The 15,522-nt window shown below is 30.0% G+C and overlaps 1 protein-coding gene across 3 annotated transcripts in view; it reads right to left on the bottom strand.

The window, feature by feature from the left end:
- Positions 1-6,163: 6,163 nt before the first annotated feature.
- Positions 6,164-15,522, bottom strand: part of LOC143256680 (F-box/SPRY domain-containing protein 1-like) — a 35,698-nt gene continuing 26,339 nt past the window's right edge. The window contains exons 4-5 of one of the 3 annotated variants that reach the window (XM_076514202.1): positions 8,764-8,821; positions 6,164-8,190 (exon numbers count right to left, since the gene is read on the bottom strand). The gene's annotated coding sequence lies outside the window, so the exon portion shown is untranslated. Of the gene's footprint in view, positions 8,822-13,324; positions 14,967-15,522 lie in introns of those variants that run through there. The other 2 variants (XM_076514201.1, XM_076514204.1) reach the window with 2 other exon arrangements.

The following is a 15,522-nucleotide window of genomic DNA, read 5'->3' as shown; positions in this document are numbered from 1 at the left end:
CAATTTGCCTGATTAATCTGGTTCACACCATGTCATTTTTCATGAAAATTGATTGTATGTATATATAGTTCCTCAATCAATACTATGTTTGTCATGTCACAGTTAGCCTAAGGAGCACTGGTGTTGCAGATGTAGTGTGGTTGACCTATTGTAACATACTAGTAAGAAATGCCACCCTACAGGATTTTTTGGAAGTTTAGGAAACAGTTTCAGCCATATTGTGAGTCAGACAGTAAATGAAGTTAGTATGTTTGTTAGGGTGAGTATTGTTAATGGGTTTGTTAGTTTAGTTCTGTGGATATTGAGTTTGTTTCGATGAAGAAATGTGGAACAAGACAAATGAAATTTCTAATCAGGATTAGTTTTTATGAGGTTCTATTGGCAAGTGATGGTTCTACTAACCATGGAACTTTAAGGTGACGGATGAACTATTATTGTAAAGTCATTTGGACTTTACCCTTTTTACTAAGCAATCCTCCCTTTTCTCCCCAAAAAAAACACCCAGTAACGAAAACCATTACAACACTTATGTCATGATCTCAGGAGTGATATTACTTTGGTAAAAATAAAATAGAACATAGACTCAATTTGAAGAAAATGACACATGCCTGATTTCAGATAGAAAATATAATGGAAATAAAGAAACATTGGAGAGAAGATTAAGAAGAAAATTAATGGAAGAATGGGAGAAGGAAACACGAGAAGCACTAAAATAAGACACTAGATTTACAACAGAATTATGAACAGAAATAAACTTGTTAAAAGACAAGATCAAGGAAGCCAAAGAAATGTACAAGAGGATTATAATGAAGCTTATGAAATACAGAACAAGGTCAGTGAAGTAGAGAAACATTATAAAACCAAAATACATGATTAAATTCTTGAACAAATATCTAGAAACTAGATTAAAAATGTAAAGATTAACTCTGCCACTCTTTTGTGTATCCACTCAAGAATTTGAACCTCAAATACCACAATGTGGAATACAAAAATTCATTTCTTCTAACATTATACAATCTATGACTGCAGGACTAACCAGGACCACTCCAGCTAGGTCACTGCTTGAACATCATTCAAGTGAGAAACTAAAAGACTATTCATTTTGCTGTTTGTTTAAGAGGACAAGCTTTAACAACATTAAGCAACCTTCTAACGGAGAGCTGTAAGAAGTGTTTGGCATCATCGGCTGCTTTATCTCAGATTTGGAGCATTTTGTAACAGAAGTTTCTAAAACAAAGTTTAGGACCAGAGTATGGAGTAAAAACGAAACTTAGCCAAACTTCCTAAAGATGTGGAAATACTATCTTAACTACATGTTCTTTGTGAAATGATAGATTTGTTGGCAGGTAAACAACTCATTGATATAACAAAAAATTAGAAATGTGTTAATTAAACCAAAGCAAAATAAGTGCACCTCTTCAGAAGCTGTTTTTTAGCAATTAAACAAAGATCAGTTAAAGTTGCAGATAAACAACTGAAAGCACCATCCAGACATTGAAGTTATTAAACAGTGTAGAAACATCAGCTCCATCTAATACTGATACGGAAGAGCTCAAAGGATTAAATGGACATTTAAATTGTATCTTAAAAGAGAATGTAAGGTACCACAAATAAAACTGCTCCCAAGGGATCAGAAGTAAGGAAGAGGCAATATTAAATCTATGAGATTCCTGCTGAGATAAGAAACCAACTTGCAAGTCAACCAGTATGTTGATTGAAAGCTTTTAACCATGTTGATTGACAGTCGCTCTATACTACCATCTTTATCTGATATGGTAATGAATGAAAGCTGGTAACTTTCTCCTAGAGATGAAACATGAAAATGGAATGATACAAACTGCATTGGTTAGAATAAGAGGAAGGCCAGAGGTCACTCTCACTGTGGGAAGCTTTTCTGCACCACAGGTATGCTGATAACTGACATTGATAAACAATACATATTTGAAATAGATTTCGTGCAGAAACACAGACGTGAAGTTTTACTTGCTTAAAACATTTTCACAGTCTATGATAAGGAAATTCCTGTGCATGACTTCACAATTACACCACTAGATTTTAAAGTACAGAAGCTCAAGGTAATAAAGTGCAATAGAGAAGAATACAGAAAGACAGCTCATTTAGTCCAAAGGTTAGATAATACAATAATCTTTGAAAATATGTGAATGGAAAAATATCAATTGGTTTAGCTTCATGGTAGTCTTCATCAAAGGAAAAACAACCTGACGAAGAGCTTGAAATTCATGTAAAGATAGATCACTTCTAATGTATTACCAATGATCAAACCACCAACTGTTTTCCATGGTCCCCTGTCCAAAGAAAATTCTCCCAGTCATTAAACAAGTAAAGGCCTGGAGATCACCCTGCCTTTGAACACAAAACCATAGAAAAGGAAGGCATTAAGTTTTGGTGACTGAATAGTTTAAGGATTGTAAATGAATAAAGAAAGAGCATTTTGTTCTGTTAATGAAAACTCTGATTGTTCTTCAAGTTTTATATATTTTAGAATGACATACAAGTGAAATGTTTTAAACTGTTAAGATTTTGCAAATGTTAATTTTTTTAAATAATTTGTAAATTGTCTCTCGGTACACTTGACAGAAACAACAAATCTGGTCAAACACATTTATTACTGTGAGGTTACATTAAAAAATACATTATGCTACTGATAGTCTATGAAATGTATTTCCTTTTAATAATGATGATGGTTGCTCAATGACAAAATGTTTAACAAAACCCAATAGAAATAAAACTATATATTTACCGATAGTTTTACAAAATCATTTTTTCTAAGTCCCTGTAATACTTATCCCACTGTTGAATGTCTGCATGTGTGTGAAAATAGTGTTTAAAACTAAAGCCTTTACACAGTTTTAATTACTTCTCTACTAAAAGTTTCCATTGATAAAAAAATCTATTTGACAATTAGCTAAAACAAAATCTTATGGACTTTTGAAAAACACAAGGGGTAAATATTACAAATAAGATACTCTCACAATATGAGCAGCAAAGACTACATACATCAAAAATCTTTTTCATAAACTTTTCACTGGTAATACATGTAGTTTAAGTCAAATATTTTTGAAGATCTCATTAATGCTTATGCTTTGGTTTTGATTAACAAGTTAACATTGTTTTAAATGTGACATGTATAAATTTATCACTATATACAGTCTTGCTGTTTCATTAAAATTACAGTCAATACAGTTTTGTATTTAATTTAATTTTTTTTATATATTAAATTGTTTTGTAATACATATTTTTAATGTGCATATATTAGTTTGTGATAGTTGAGAATAATGTATTTAGAAATGTGAGAGTAAATGAAACTATAGAATTATATCCGATATTGAGTTTCACTAGTTTTTATTGATTCTACATCAATTTAAAATAAAAAATCTTGTTTCTTGCTTAAAAACAATTTTATTAAAAAATATATACAAATTTTACAAAGAATTGAAAGCTATGATGCCAACTTATATGTTTATTTCTCTGAATGTTCTCACAAATATTCTACAGTAGTAAATGTTAAGACATAGAAACTGAGAATAACATGAACAAAAAATTGGAAAGGTTCAAAGCAGTCATGAATGTAACATCATAAAAGCATCACTTAATGAAAATGTACACTTTAGTTTCAGTTAAAAACACTCGGATACATTTACTGTTACAGATAAAAAAATTGAGTCTTTGGTTTTTAAGTAATTTATTAAATAAATGAATTTAAATGAGTTAACTAATTTTTAGCAACAAATTCTATATGAATTGTAGCTTTTATATACCCACTAACTAGTCATTCCTCTCATAAGCTTTACTATAATACAAGCAGTTATTAAATTTAAAGAGAACTACTAATACATTATCCTGTTAAAAGCTCTTTAAAAGATACATTTATCTGACTATAAGGAAGTAAAGCCTCTAAGAACAAAACCAGTATATATAAAAAAAAAAGTTGCATTTAACCAGTTTCTCCAGTTGGAATATCCTATAGTAATGGAATTCTATAAAGATTTATCAAATAGTTAAAGGGTTTACTAATGCTTTCTTGCCTTCTTTTAAGTATAAATTAAATAATGTAAATAAAAGAAAAATCACCTTATATCCTGATCAGAATTAAAAGGAAGGACTAAATGATCTACTTTTATCAACAACTAATAATCCCTTTCACCTAAAATGTTCTAGAGGTGCAAGGTGAAACATTCATTTTAAAGTACCTACTTGTTAATTTGCAATCTACACGCACACTATAATTTAAAAATGAAATACTGAATATTAATAATTCTAATAATCGTCACAATTATTATTTTATTCTCTAATTTCTTCATATAAGACTAATTAATAATGTTATAATGAAATTTGTCACTTAATAGTTCAATCAAACCACGAGTATTTTAAAAATTGTTGCAATATTCAACTCTTTGGTTTCCAAAGAGAATAACAACAGCAAATGTTTATTCACATATGTTTGTTTCTTGAATGTAATCTAAAACTGCATACCATTACAATGCAATTACACTTATGCACATTTTAAAATAAAAAGGGATAATTTTGTCATTTTAATGTTAATTTGAATGCTATATACAACAGGTATGATTTTAAATCAAAAGAAATGAAATTAGGATATTACATTGCAATTTTATGCTTTGTAATATGTATAACATTTCTATGTGGAAATCTATAATGCACAAAAGACTAAAAATTACATTTGGTGTATATTCACAGGCTAAAATTTGTAACAGAAATACAATTAAACTTTATAAAAATGTGAGTAACCAAAAACGACAAGCTGTGAATGACCTCTTTGGTTTACATTAATGTAGTTTTCTTAATGGAAACATGTGTAACATGCACATAATATAAAGGAGAGAGTATGCTATACACTTAAATCTTGTTTTTTCAAAACCATTTACATGCAAGCCTGACTATTTATTGTCAGAAAATATTAATAAGAGGATTAAAAGCAACAACAACAAAAAAAAACTGACACGTGATAATTTTGTTTAAGTAGTTTGACTATTATTTTGGTAAAAAATATACATAAAAATATATCTAAACACTTTATTGTGATTCTAAGTGTTTTATATATGTATTATTTGTTGACAAATCTTTAAAAGTTCAGATCACTAGAATTTTCCAAGTTCATAATAATTTTACTATGACAAGAAACAAAATATACTTGAGCACAACATAACCATACAAAAAGTAATATAAATTATTTTACAATCACAACATAAATACATGTGCCAAAACAGCTGAGATTTTTCCTTAAAAATATATTTTTATTAAAAGTAGCAGTAAACTTTCCATGTAATTTTAAAGTTTTTTTAAAATTACATTTAATACATTAGAAGAACGCTTTAAGAAATTACAATGAAACATGAATCTGAAAGATTCTTAATATATTCACACACTTAAAACAGTGTGTGAGAAATAAGTTATATGTTCAGCATTGAAGAAATGTTTATAATTAAATACTCAAAAGTATACATTTATTCAATAATTTTTGGTAGAAAAAAGTTCAAATAACAAGTGCCATGTTTTCTTCACAATTTTTTTGTTAAAGAGGAAAAATTGGTAATTCAATTTAAAAGAAGGGACCAATTATTTGCAATTTATTTCATTATACACTAGATTTAAATGTTAAAAATTATAAATGATCACTGAAATTATTTTTAATATAAAAAACCTGAAGTCATAATTTTATAGTGTTTTATTGAGCTTTCTTTTCAATCATATGTAGTATGTTAACAGAATTAATATTAGAACTCTTATTTTAAACTACCAACACTACAGTTAAACATACAGATCTTTAAAAACTCAATTAACTAAACACAATTTTAACATTTGCTTAAAGAGAAGCATATAGAAATATAAAAGCCTTTAAGTACTGATAGTTAAAAGAACTTCAGGAATAATATACTTAATCAGGTTTATCACTGAAAGCTACACTTATATGTAAAGCTTTGGTATTTCCTTATTGTCAACATAACTATAGATTCAGAAACAGATATTTATTATAGGTTATAAAGTAAGTTATATATTAATTTCATAAATATACATTCATTGACAAAATCCATACAACTACAAAATATTCAGAAATTTTTCCACTATTTTTGTCTCTTTCCAGTATAAATTTACGATACTTGTCTTAATTTCTTAACAATTCTTTTTCCTATTTTAAATAAACTCGATCTATAAGTATAGATCAGAAGAACAATGTTATTCCATTTAAATGTTAGGCAACCATGAAAATGGCCTGGTTTTTTCACATTATTAAAGACAGATCAGGATGAAACAATTAATGTAGATAAGGCTGTTTAGTATCTGTACCACAATATAGGGTAGGGGTCAATAACATATGGTCCACAGGCCTGACAATCTAATCTGTCTGGCTCAACATTGCCTTTAATAAATTTAAAATAAATAGAACCTTGTTTGAAAACCACTCATTAGCAATTAATGGTATTTTAAATTATGAAATTGGTATTAAAAAGTGATTAGATCAATGGAAAGTAAGTTATTTGATGAGATTAATTCATTTATCATTGTGAGGGTGTGAGTTTTATGTGCATAGATCCATATGCATAAGGATTAGAAATTAGAATGAATGATGATCACTTTTCAGTAATGTATTTCTCTCTCTTTTTCATATATGTATATATATTGTTTGTGTATATGCATGTGTGTGTAATTTCCTGAACACATCCAGTGTCCATAGCCCTGATCTGACTGAGAAACAAGTTCAGTAGAGTCAATTCTAAAGTTTGCCTACTTTGGCAATAATTGTTTAATCATTAAACAATTATCACCAGAGTAAGTGAACTTCAGAATTGGTTCCATCTCTGCATCAATGTGGAGGTAGAACCATTTTCTTTAACTTAAACTTAAAATAAACTCAATTTTTTTTCAGCAAAGTTAAAGATGACAACAAAATATAGAAAAGTAGATGCTGAATTTCGAGTGTTCCAGGAAATTTGGACAGTGAACTATTTCTTCGTGGAACATTGTGACAAACCAATATGCTTAACTTGTCATGGACCTATAGCTGTTAATAAGAAATTTAATGTTAAGTGTCACTACAAGACAAAACACCAGAAATACAGTGACTTGACAAAGCAAATAAGAAAGGATAAAACTGATAAACTGAGGAAAATTTTGGAAATGCAGAGTTTGGTAGTCACATAACAAAGTGCAGAATCAGACAGAAATACACATGCCAGCTATGCAGCTAGTTCATTTACAGCTAAAAACATGAAGCCTTTCACTGAGGGGGGGAATTTATTAAGGAGTGTTTGATGGCAGCAGTAGACATTGTATGCCCTTATCTGGATAAAAAATAATTTATTTTCTGATATTATTCTCTCTGCAAGAACAGTTACATGATAGGTTAAGAAATGTCTGCTGATGTGAAACAAGTGCTATGTGATCATTGTGACAGGTTCCAGTACTTTACAGTTGCACTCGAAGAAAGTGCAGATGCAAAAGATACTGCACAGCTCCTAATATTTTTGTATGGTATCAGCTGAAATTTTGATAATGTTGAAAAATTCATTCAACTAGTACCTATTAAGGGCTCTACTACTGGAGCAGACCTACTTCTATTCTAATTTTAAGTTTTAAACATTGTCCTTCTTACTTATATACATGAAGAAAGGCTCTAAAATAATTATATACTATACAGATTTAATAAATGGGAACCACACTTTGTGAGAGATCTTTGCATGTATGTGCATATGCACAATTAACCAATTAAGTCATAGTACATAATACAAAACACCTTTTCCTCTGCAACATATATGAGAGAAATCTCAACATAGATGTGTCACTTACAAAGAATACCAATATCACCACTAAAAAAGAACCATGAAGCATTGAATTATTCTCTAATCTGTTTTCATATCAGAACTCATCCCTATGAACAATACTCCCTTTACTAATTTGATGTTTGTGTGTCTTTAGTTTCAGAAAATCTAAATTCACTCATAAATATGCATTTTCTACATATAAGCAGATTAAAAGTATGTTCACTTGCAAAATTTTTGTTTCAAATAAGTTTTACCCATTGAACAATAATTTTTGTTTAGAATACAAAGTCCCATACACCAGTGATAATGTGGTATCTTAAACTGTTAGTGCATGCCATCACCAAGCAAGTGTAGTTTTGGCAGGATTCTCATGTAGAGCCTGAACACTCTGAAATACCAAAAAGTGTATAAGTGCAAGTTGAAATCTGTCCTTAAAATGTGTAGTTTCAGCCAAGATAAAGTGTAATTACAGTTAATTTTCTATTAACCAATATATGATGTTTTAACAGTTTAATAGGTATATACTATACAAATAATTTATGCTGAAAATAAATTTTAATATTTTGCTTTCTCTGAACAAAGGAGTGTATGATCGTTGACTTCATAATATTCTAATTTGGAATTGGAATTTGTAAAAACAAAATAAATGAAATTTAGACTTTTCTGAATTATTTTAATTTCAATTGTACAACTTTATTATCTAATTATACAAAATAGTCTTATTTAAGGGAAAACAGACACCCTTCATTTAATTTAAAATCTTAATTCTTTTAGCTAACATGAACAAATTTTTACTTCTAATTGTAAGTATTTTCATTCTGGACTCAGTCTATACATTTTAAAATGTCCCAAGATGAAATAAAAGTTTATTGATAGTACGAGAAACAGCAGCTGAGAAGTTTTAGTTTTTAACAAAGTAAATGATGACTGTTGCCAAAATATACTTAGTTGTGTGACTTACATTTGTTCAACTTCCTTGACTTTTAGCTTGCTTGTTTGAGAGTGTCAGGTTTCCTTGACTTTTTAAAAAATAATAATGAAGTTTGTTAAGAATGGTAACAGAATTTGTAAAGAATCATACAATGATGAAATGGGTAGCCAGGTAATACTTATTATATGTTAACATCTCATCACCACTAACTAAGGAGCAGGTGAGTTGATACATATAGTAATTCTTTATCATAATATAATGTTTAAGGACGACAAGGGGCCATCTTGGCTGTCCCATCCTCTAAGCCAAACTAAAACTACTAAGTAACAAAACAAATTAAAACCAGATCTTATCATTCATATACCAATCAAGCTTTCTTTTAAACTTCCCTAGGACAACCACCCTATCTGAAAATTGTCTCAGCTGAAAATGGCTTCTATTTTGCTTAAATCTATATTTGTATCCTCTGGTTCCATAATTTTTGCAATTAAGTGTGAAAAAATGTTTATGCATCAACATTATAAATTTCTTCAATCAGATCCCCTCGAATTCTTCATGTGAAAACACTTGTAAGGGTCTCTTTGTATGACGACAACTCCATCCCAGGCATGATTTTAGTAACCCTCCTCTGAACCCTTTCCAACAATTCAACGTTTTTCCTAAGGTAAGGAGCCTAAGACTAAACACAGTACTCCAAATGTGCCCTAACCAGTGGCTTATACAATGAACTTATAACCTCTTTAGACTTGTATTCAATGTTACTGCAGATACAACCTAAAATCCTATTTGCCCTATCACAATAAACAGCACACTGCTTGGATGGCTTAAGAGACTGATAAACCATTACATCATGGTCCTTTTCTTTCATAACACTGTTAAGGTTATTTCCATACATTAACAGACACTGAAGTTGATATGTGTACCTAAAATTAGATACAGTAGTGTTTTACGTAAAAACAAAGACACAAAGATTCAGTTCACCTTGAAGCTGTTTTTAGAGTATAGTACAGGGTGTTCACGAATTTTGGAAACACCTCTGACAAATCATATCAGAATAACCATTTAACACAGAGATATAAAGCCTGTTGCATGTGAAAGAATAATCTTTAAACATGTGAAAGCAAGTCCAGAAGTGTGCATTTGAACACAAATTACCCATAACACTATTACTGGTCCTTTTAATTTTATAGAGGCACCTCTTAAAGGAAACAAGTGCCTTAACATGCAGTAGGATTTTGCTGGAAACATTACACTGTTACCAGCAAGGTTGAACTGTGTTAATGTATTCATAAAACCTTCACAAAGGTTATTCCTGCAATGTTACAAAATATCTGATAAGAGATTGCATATAGACTGTAAACATAACATGCAAGTCATTATTTACATGTTAAATAATGTTGATTACATATTGTGTTTAAACATTATTCTTGTATGTGTAACAAACCATTTGTTTTATGTTATATCATTTTTCTCCATATGATGTTTTAAAAGAATGTCCAAAATGTTTAGACATCCTATATATCAGTATTACTGGTGCATATTTATTCAATAAACTACAAGAATTTTCTTTCACATTTTTTTTCTGGGATAAACTTTATTTCATAACTGATGTGGCACAATGCATTTGAGTGCCGAAAGCAAAGTATGTCTGTGATTATATACCCCAAGATGTTTTAAACAAGTATGTTTATAAAATGGTGCAGTTTCATGGGCAAATAGATTTTTCACAACAAACATTATCATCTACTTTAATAACATCCAGTTTTTGTCAGTCTCAGCAATATGCATGCACCTTATTATAAATATGTGCAGGTACTTCATTTCAATGGATTAAACAAAGGACAGATGTAAATATACTTTAGTAGACATTCTGTACAATAAAAACCAAAAGTTCATCACACTATTTAAAAAAGTCTAATGTTACACTGTAGAATAATATTATAAGTTTATTGACTGATTGTATTATGTGTAGTAAAGTTTAGCCCTCACTAAACCAAAGCAATAAACATACACAAGTTGGAGTATTAATGTTTCTCTTTATTGAATATAGGCAATACTTAACTAATATAAAGCCTATAACAAGAGGACTTGGAGATTTTGGTGTCTGCATTTAGAATTCTTTTGTATTATTCTACAAATGTTTTGCAGGTCTCTGCTAGTCTAGAAATAAAACCACTGAATTCATATGAAACCTAGATAAAGAGGAATTGAGTTTAGGAAAGGGAGAGCTGGACCCTTTCCTTTGGAAAGAAAACCCTTACAATTAAAACCAATCAAAAATAATTCTTTCACTCTACTAAATACAACCTCACTTCAGGCCATTAGCCAGATTAAAAGTGCATTCCAACTGCTATGCTTCAGATAAGAAAATCAAAGACAAATTAAGAAAGTTCTTTGTTAAGCAATGCAAACTTAATTGATAACAAAAAAGCAAAATTAGTAAACTATGAATAACCCAATTCAACTTGCTCTATTAACAACCTAGAACTTTCTTCTCCACTTTTTTATGTCAATTATTAATTCTATAATTTCTGGGATTTCATGATATTAGGCTGTCTAACATCTTCTCTGTCATAAAAAACCTTGTTACAGTTTATGAACACTAACATAGATACATGAAATATCATCTAAGACCTACACAAAGTTAAGGTAGCTTATTAAAGGATTGTTATTCCAAGACAATGTAAAACTTGAAAGTGTAGCATTCAGTTAAGTTCATTAACAGCACACATACTTTACTTACAAAACTTTAGACCAATTGTGTTCACAGAAAAGCAAAATATATTGCATTAGTGAACAAGTGGCACACTCCATAATACATAAATGGCTAATAAATGAAAAAAAAAGAAAAGATGGATGGACCAATTAAATGGCAGTGCACATTAAGCACAAGGCAAATTAAATTTAAAATTTGCAATTTCTTGCTTTAATCATTATTTTTTGTCAAAATGTATTTAAAATAAAATGGATTTATGAGTGATACAGCATAAAAAGCTATCATTACATACAAAATCTGAATCATGATATAAATATTCCATCTTCTATTACAGCACATCAACTGTAAAATGCTTTCATGTAATAATACTTTTAAGAGGGATGTTTGTACATGTTTTGGATTTCCTGACAAAGAAGATGTCATTTCATTATCTAGCTAAAGGAACTATGCAATTTTTTTTTAAAAGAGGAGTGAATTTCATTTGAATTAGGCTTAGTATGAGTGGCATTGGTGCTTAACTTGCAAATAGCAAATTGTGAGATTGAAATCTGATGTCAAACATGCCTCCTTGTTCAGCTATGGAAGTATTATAAGGTGACAATCAATTGTACTTTTCCTATAAAAAAAGAGTAGATTAAGAGTTAGCAGTGGATACAGATAGTCACTTGCCTTCCCTCTGATTGATAGTTTAAAATTAAAGATGGCAGTAAACAGCCTTAATAGCTTTGCAACAAGTTTATACATATGCCTGTGACTGGAATAAAACAAAGACAAGGCTGAAAACCTAAACTAGATAAATTCTCAAAAATAGCTCCCTGTTCACATGTATTATGCCCAGTTCCCTACTAGGACTGAAACACGTATTTCTGGAGTCATGTTTACTTGTATTTTATACATATCTTGAGCAAGTTTAAAGAATCAGACTCTTGTGCTTGGAAAGCATGAGCCAGACTTTAACATGTAAATGGTATATCCTCCCATTACTGCTACTGTGCTGATAACACCGCAGCAACAAAACATATTATTCTGCTGCCTACTAAGCACCATTCAAACTGATCACAAGGGAAGATTTAAAAAGACATGTACATAGGTACAGCATTGTTAACAGTTAATATGGCTGAATGCACACCATACTGTCTGCTTAAAAACATTCTGACTTTTCAAGCTTTCTCATGAACATATGGTACATGAAACTGTGTCATGAACAAATTCTATGATCAACTGTTCCTGAAGAGTGTGAACATTTATTTGGATGTTTTAAAATATCTTGAAGAAACCAAGAATCAAATAAAGAACTGGATAACTTAGATTACTGCTATGTAATGCACAGGATATGCCATTTGTAGTTTTAAAGAGAAAGGATCTAGTATTATTCATTTATAATGTTATTAAGGAAGTGAACTCATTGAAGTTGTGTATGCCATATATTCACAGACATGTGACAACATTTGATATTTCGATCATAAAATTCAGTATGTCTGATCTAACACTGCTATTAACTTGCAAGTTTAATACAACTAACTTGTAAACTTATAACATATTGGCCAGTGAAGGCCATAAATTTCACAGTCTATGGAACTTCTGATTATTTTAAATACAAACTTACTTTGATGTAAGTGAAAATAAAAAACTGCACACTTTTAATTACAGAGTATCTGAAACTGAATTAAGGTGGAGGAATAATTCATCTAACAAAAATGCAAATAAATAATATTGTGCAAGGTAAACCATTTCAATAGGAAACTGATGAGATATCCCATAGCTCTGATTTCACTGGTAATACATATTCTGAATACTGCAATGGGGAGTAAAATGTCCTTTTCAGAAGGTGATTTGTATGCTCTGATTTCACTGGTAATACATATTTTTCAGAAGGTGATTTGTATGCTCTGATTTCACTGGTAATACATATTCTGAATACTGCAATGGGGAGTAAAATGTCTTTTTCAGAAGGTGATTTGTATGCCAAATGTGAAAAAACAAGACAAAAAATATTTCACTTGCAATAGATACATATTCTGAATATTGCAATGGAGAATAAAATGTCTTTTTCAGAAGGTTATTTATATGTTAAATGTGATAAACACCAGGACAGATCAATTTTATGGTAAATTTACTAGATGGCTGCTAAAAAATGTATTACAAATAGTTACAAACACCAAGATGCATGAACAACATTTAGACTGAATGACAGAATTAATGTTTAACATGTGATCTATATAAATTAAGATAGCCCTAATTGGTATGGCAGAGAAAATCATGTATTTTCCACACATTAAAACCAAATTACTTAAATGGGGACATTAGTAGAAAAGTATAGCAAGAACTAAACATTTAAAGTTTGACAATTCAATTTATATAAACCTGGCAGTTGATGTTGCAGGTTTTCAGTCAGTTCTACAACTACATGTCAACTCCTGACTGATGGATGAATGAAAAGCTGTGACTTAGTTCAGTACAAAAAAGGAATTATAAACCTGGCAGTTGATGTTGCAGGTTTTCAGTCAGTTCTACAACTACATGTCAACTCCTGACTGATGGATGAATGAAAAGCTGTGATTTAGTTCAGTACAAAAAAGGAATTATCAAAAACTGAGCTCAAAGAAACACTAAAAATCTTCCTCTAAAATGTTGTTTAAGAACTGATGACAACACTTTAAAATGCAATCATGAGCATTGCTGAGACAGTTAAGAATTGCTGAATGATGCTGTATTTATTGTGACTCTTTGCTTTTCAGATCCAATGATTCTTTGCTGAGAGTTCTAAAAAATGCAGTGTTTAGTGACAAACTTTTATCAGCAAGCACATTTTTGCTTAAATTTATTTACGTTTTAGAAAAAAAAGAATATTCACTGGTTTGAAATAAAATTCTGTGATCAGAAAGTTACATCCTACATATATTTATTTCAGTATTATGAAATAAAACACCAAGACAAGCTTCACTAAAATACAAATATACTAAATATAACTGATTAAATTTACTGTTACTTTACAATTCATTGATATTTACTTATCACCATTTATTTACATGCATAGACTTTGCAAGGACTGCACTCCAGAAATTAAGCACTTGTTCATACAAACCTGTTGGCACTACACAAGCAAAAACTATTTTTCAACAGCTGTTGCTTCAATGTAAACATGATAGTAATATTTTATATTTTCTTTTCATTACTTTAATACATTATTCAAAATGAATTTGAACAAACAAAAATTATCACAACAGTTCAACTTCTTTCTTGAATAATTAATTTTCCATTTGGTAAATGATGAAATGGCAAGTATAATTTCATGCATCATAATACAAGTTGTTTAGAGGTTTAGGTTTCTTTGTTCCAATCTGTTCAGAAAGCTGCCTGTCTTGCATAAGTTAGTGATCAGATATATACCACTAACAGGTCTTTATAATAAAGAAGTTACATTTTGTGGGAGTGATACCAGTAAAAATTTCACTGCACTGATCAGTAGATTTTAGCTCCAGCCTGATAGTTTAGTTGTATCTTGATGAATATTACTCTGCAATAAACATGCATTAACACCTTGGAATACATTTTGCAATATCTTAAATACATTTACAATTAACTGGCTAAATAACTAGTTATTTAATAGATGAAGTATTTGTCAAAATATATAATTAACGAAATTTTGTACAATTCATGTAACTGCTTAAGTTAATCCCATTTCATGTCAGATAAATCACAGGTTGTCAAGATAACAAATCTTAGTTACCAATGATGTTAACACAACTGACCTATAAGGTATTAAATCAAAATTCCTATTAGACTACATCATTTTAGTGTTTGTGTGTAAATACTAAAGTTATAATTTTCCTATACTGAAAATGCATTTCGATAGGTACTTCCCTCTTCTCACAAGATTAGCTTTTCCCATTTGTGCTGCCCTCTGTATGCAAATGTTTTGTTTCCATAATGCATGCCACAAGCCTTCTATACCCCTTTCACTTCAAAGTTGGGCAGAAGATGTAAGCAATGGAAGATTGTGGGAAAGACAGTGGGAAGTGTGAGCAGAGATAAGTATCTATCACAAATATATTTTCACAAAAGGAAAATTA

This window comes from Tachypleus tridentatus, chromosome 7 (assembly GCF_004210375.1).
Source record: "Tachypleus tridentatus isolate NWPU-2018 chromosome 7, ASM421037v1, whole genome shotgun sequence".
NCBI classification, from domain to species: Eukaryota; Metazoa; Arthropoda; class Merostomata; order Xiphosura; family Limulidae; genus Tachypleus; species Tachypleus tridentatus.
This window is presented reverse-complemented; position numbering and strand designations above follow the sequence as displayed.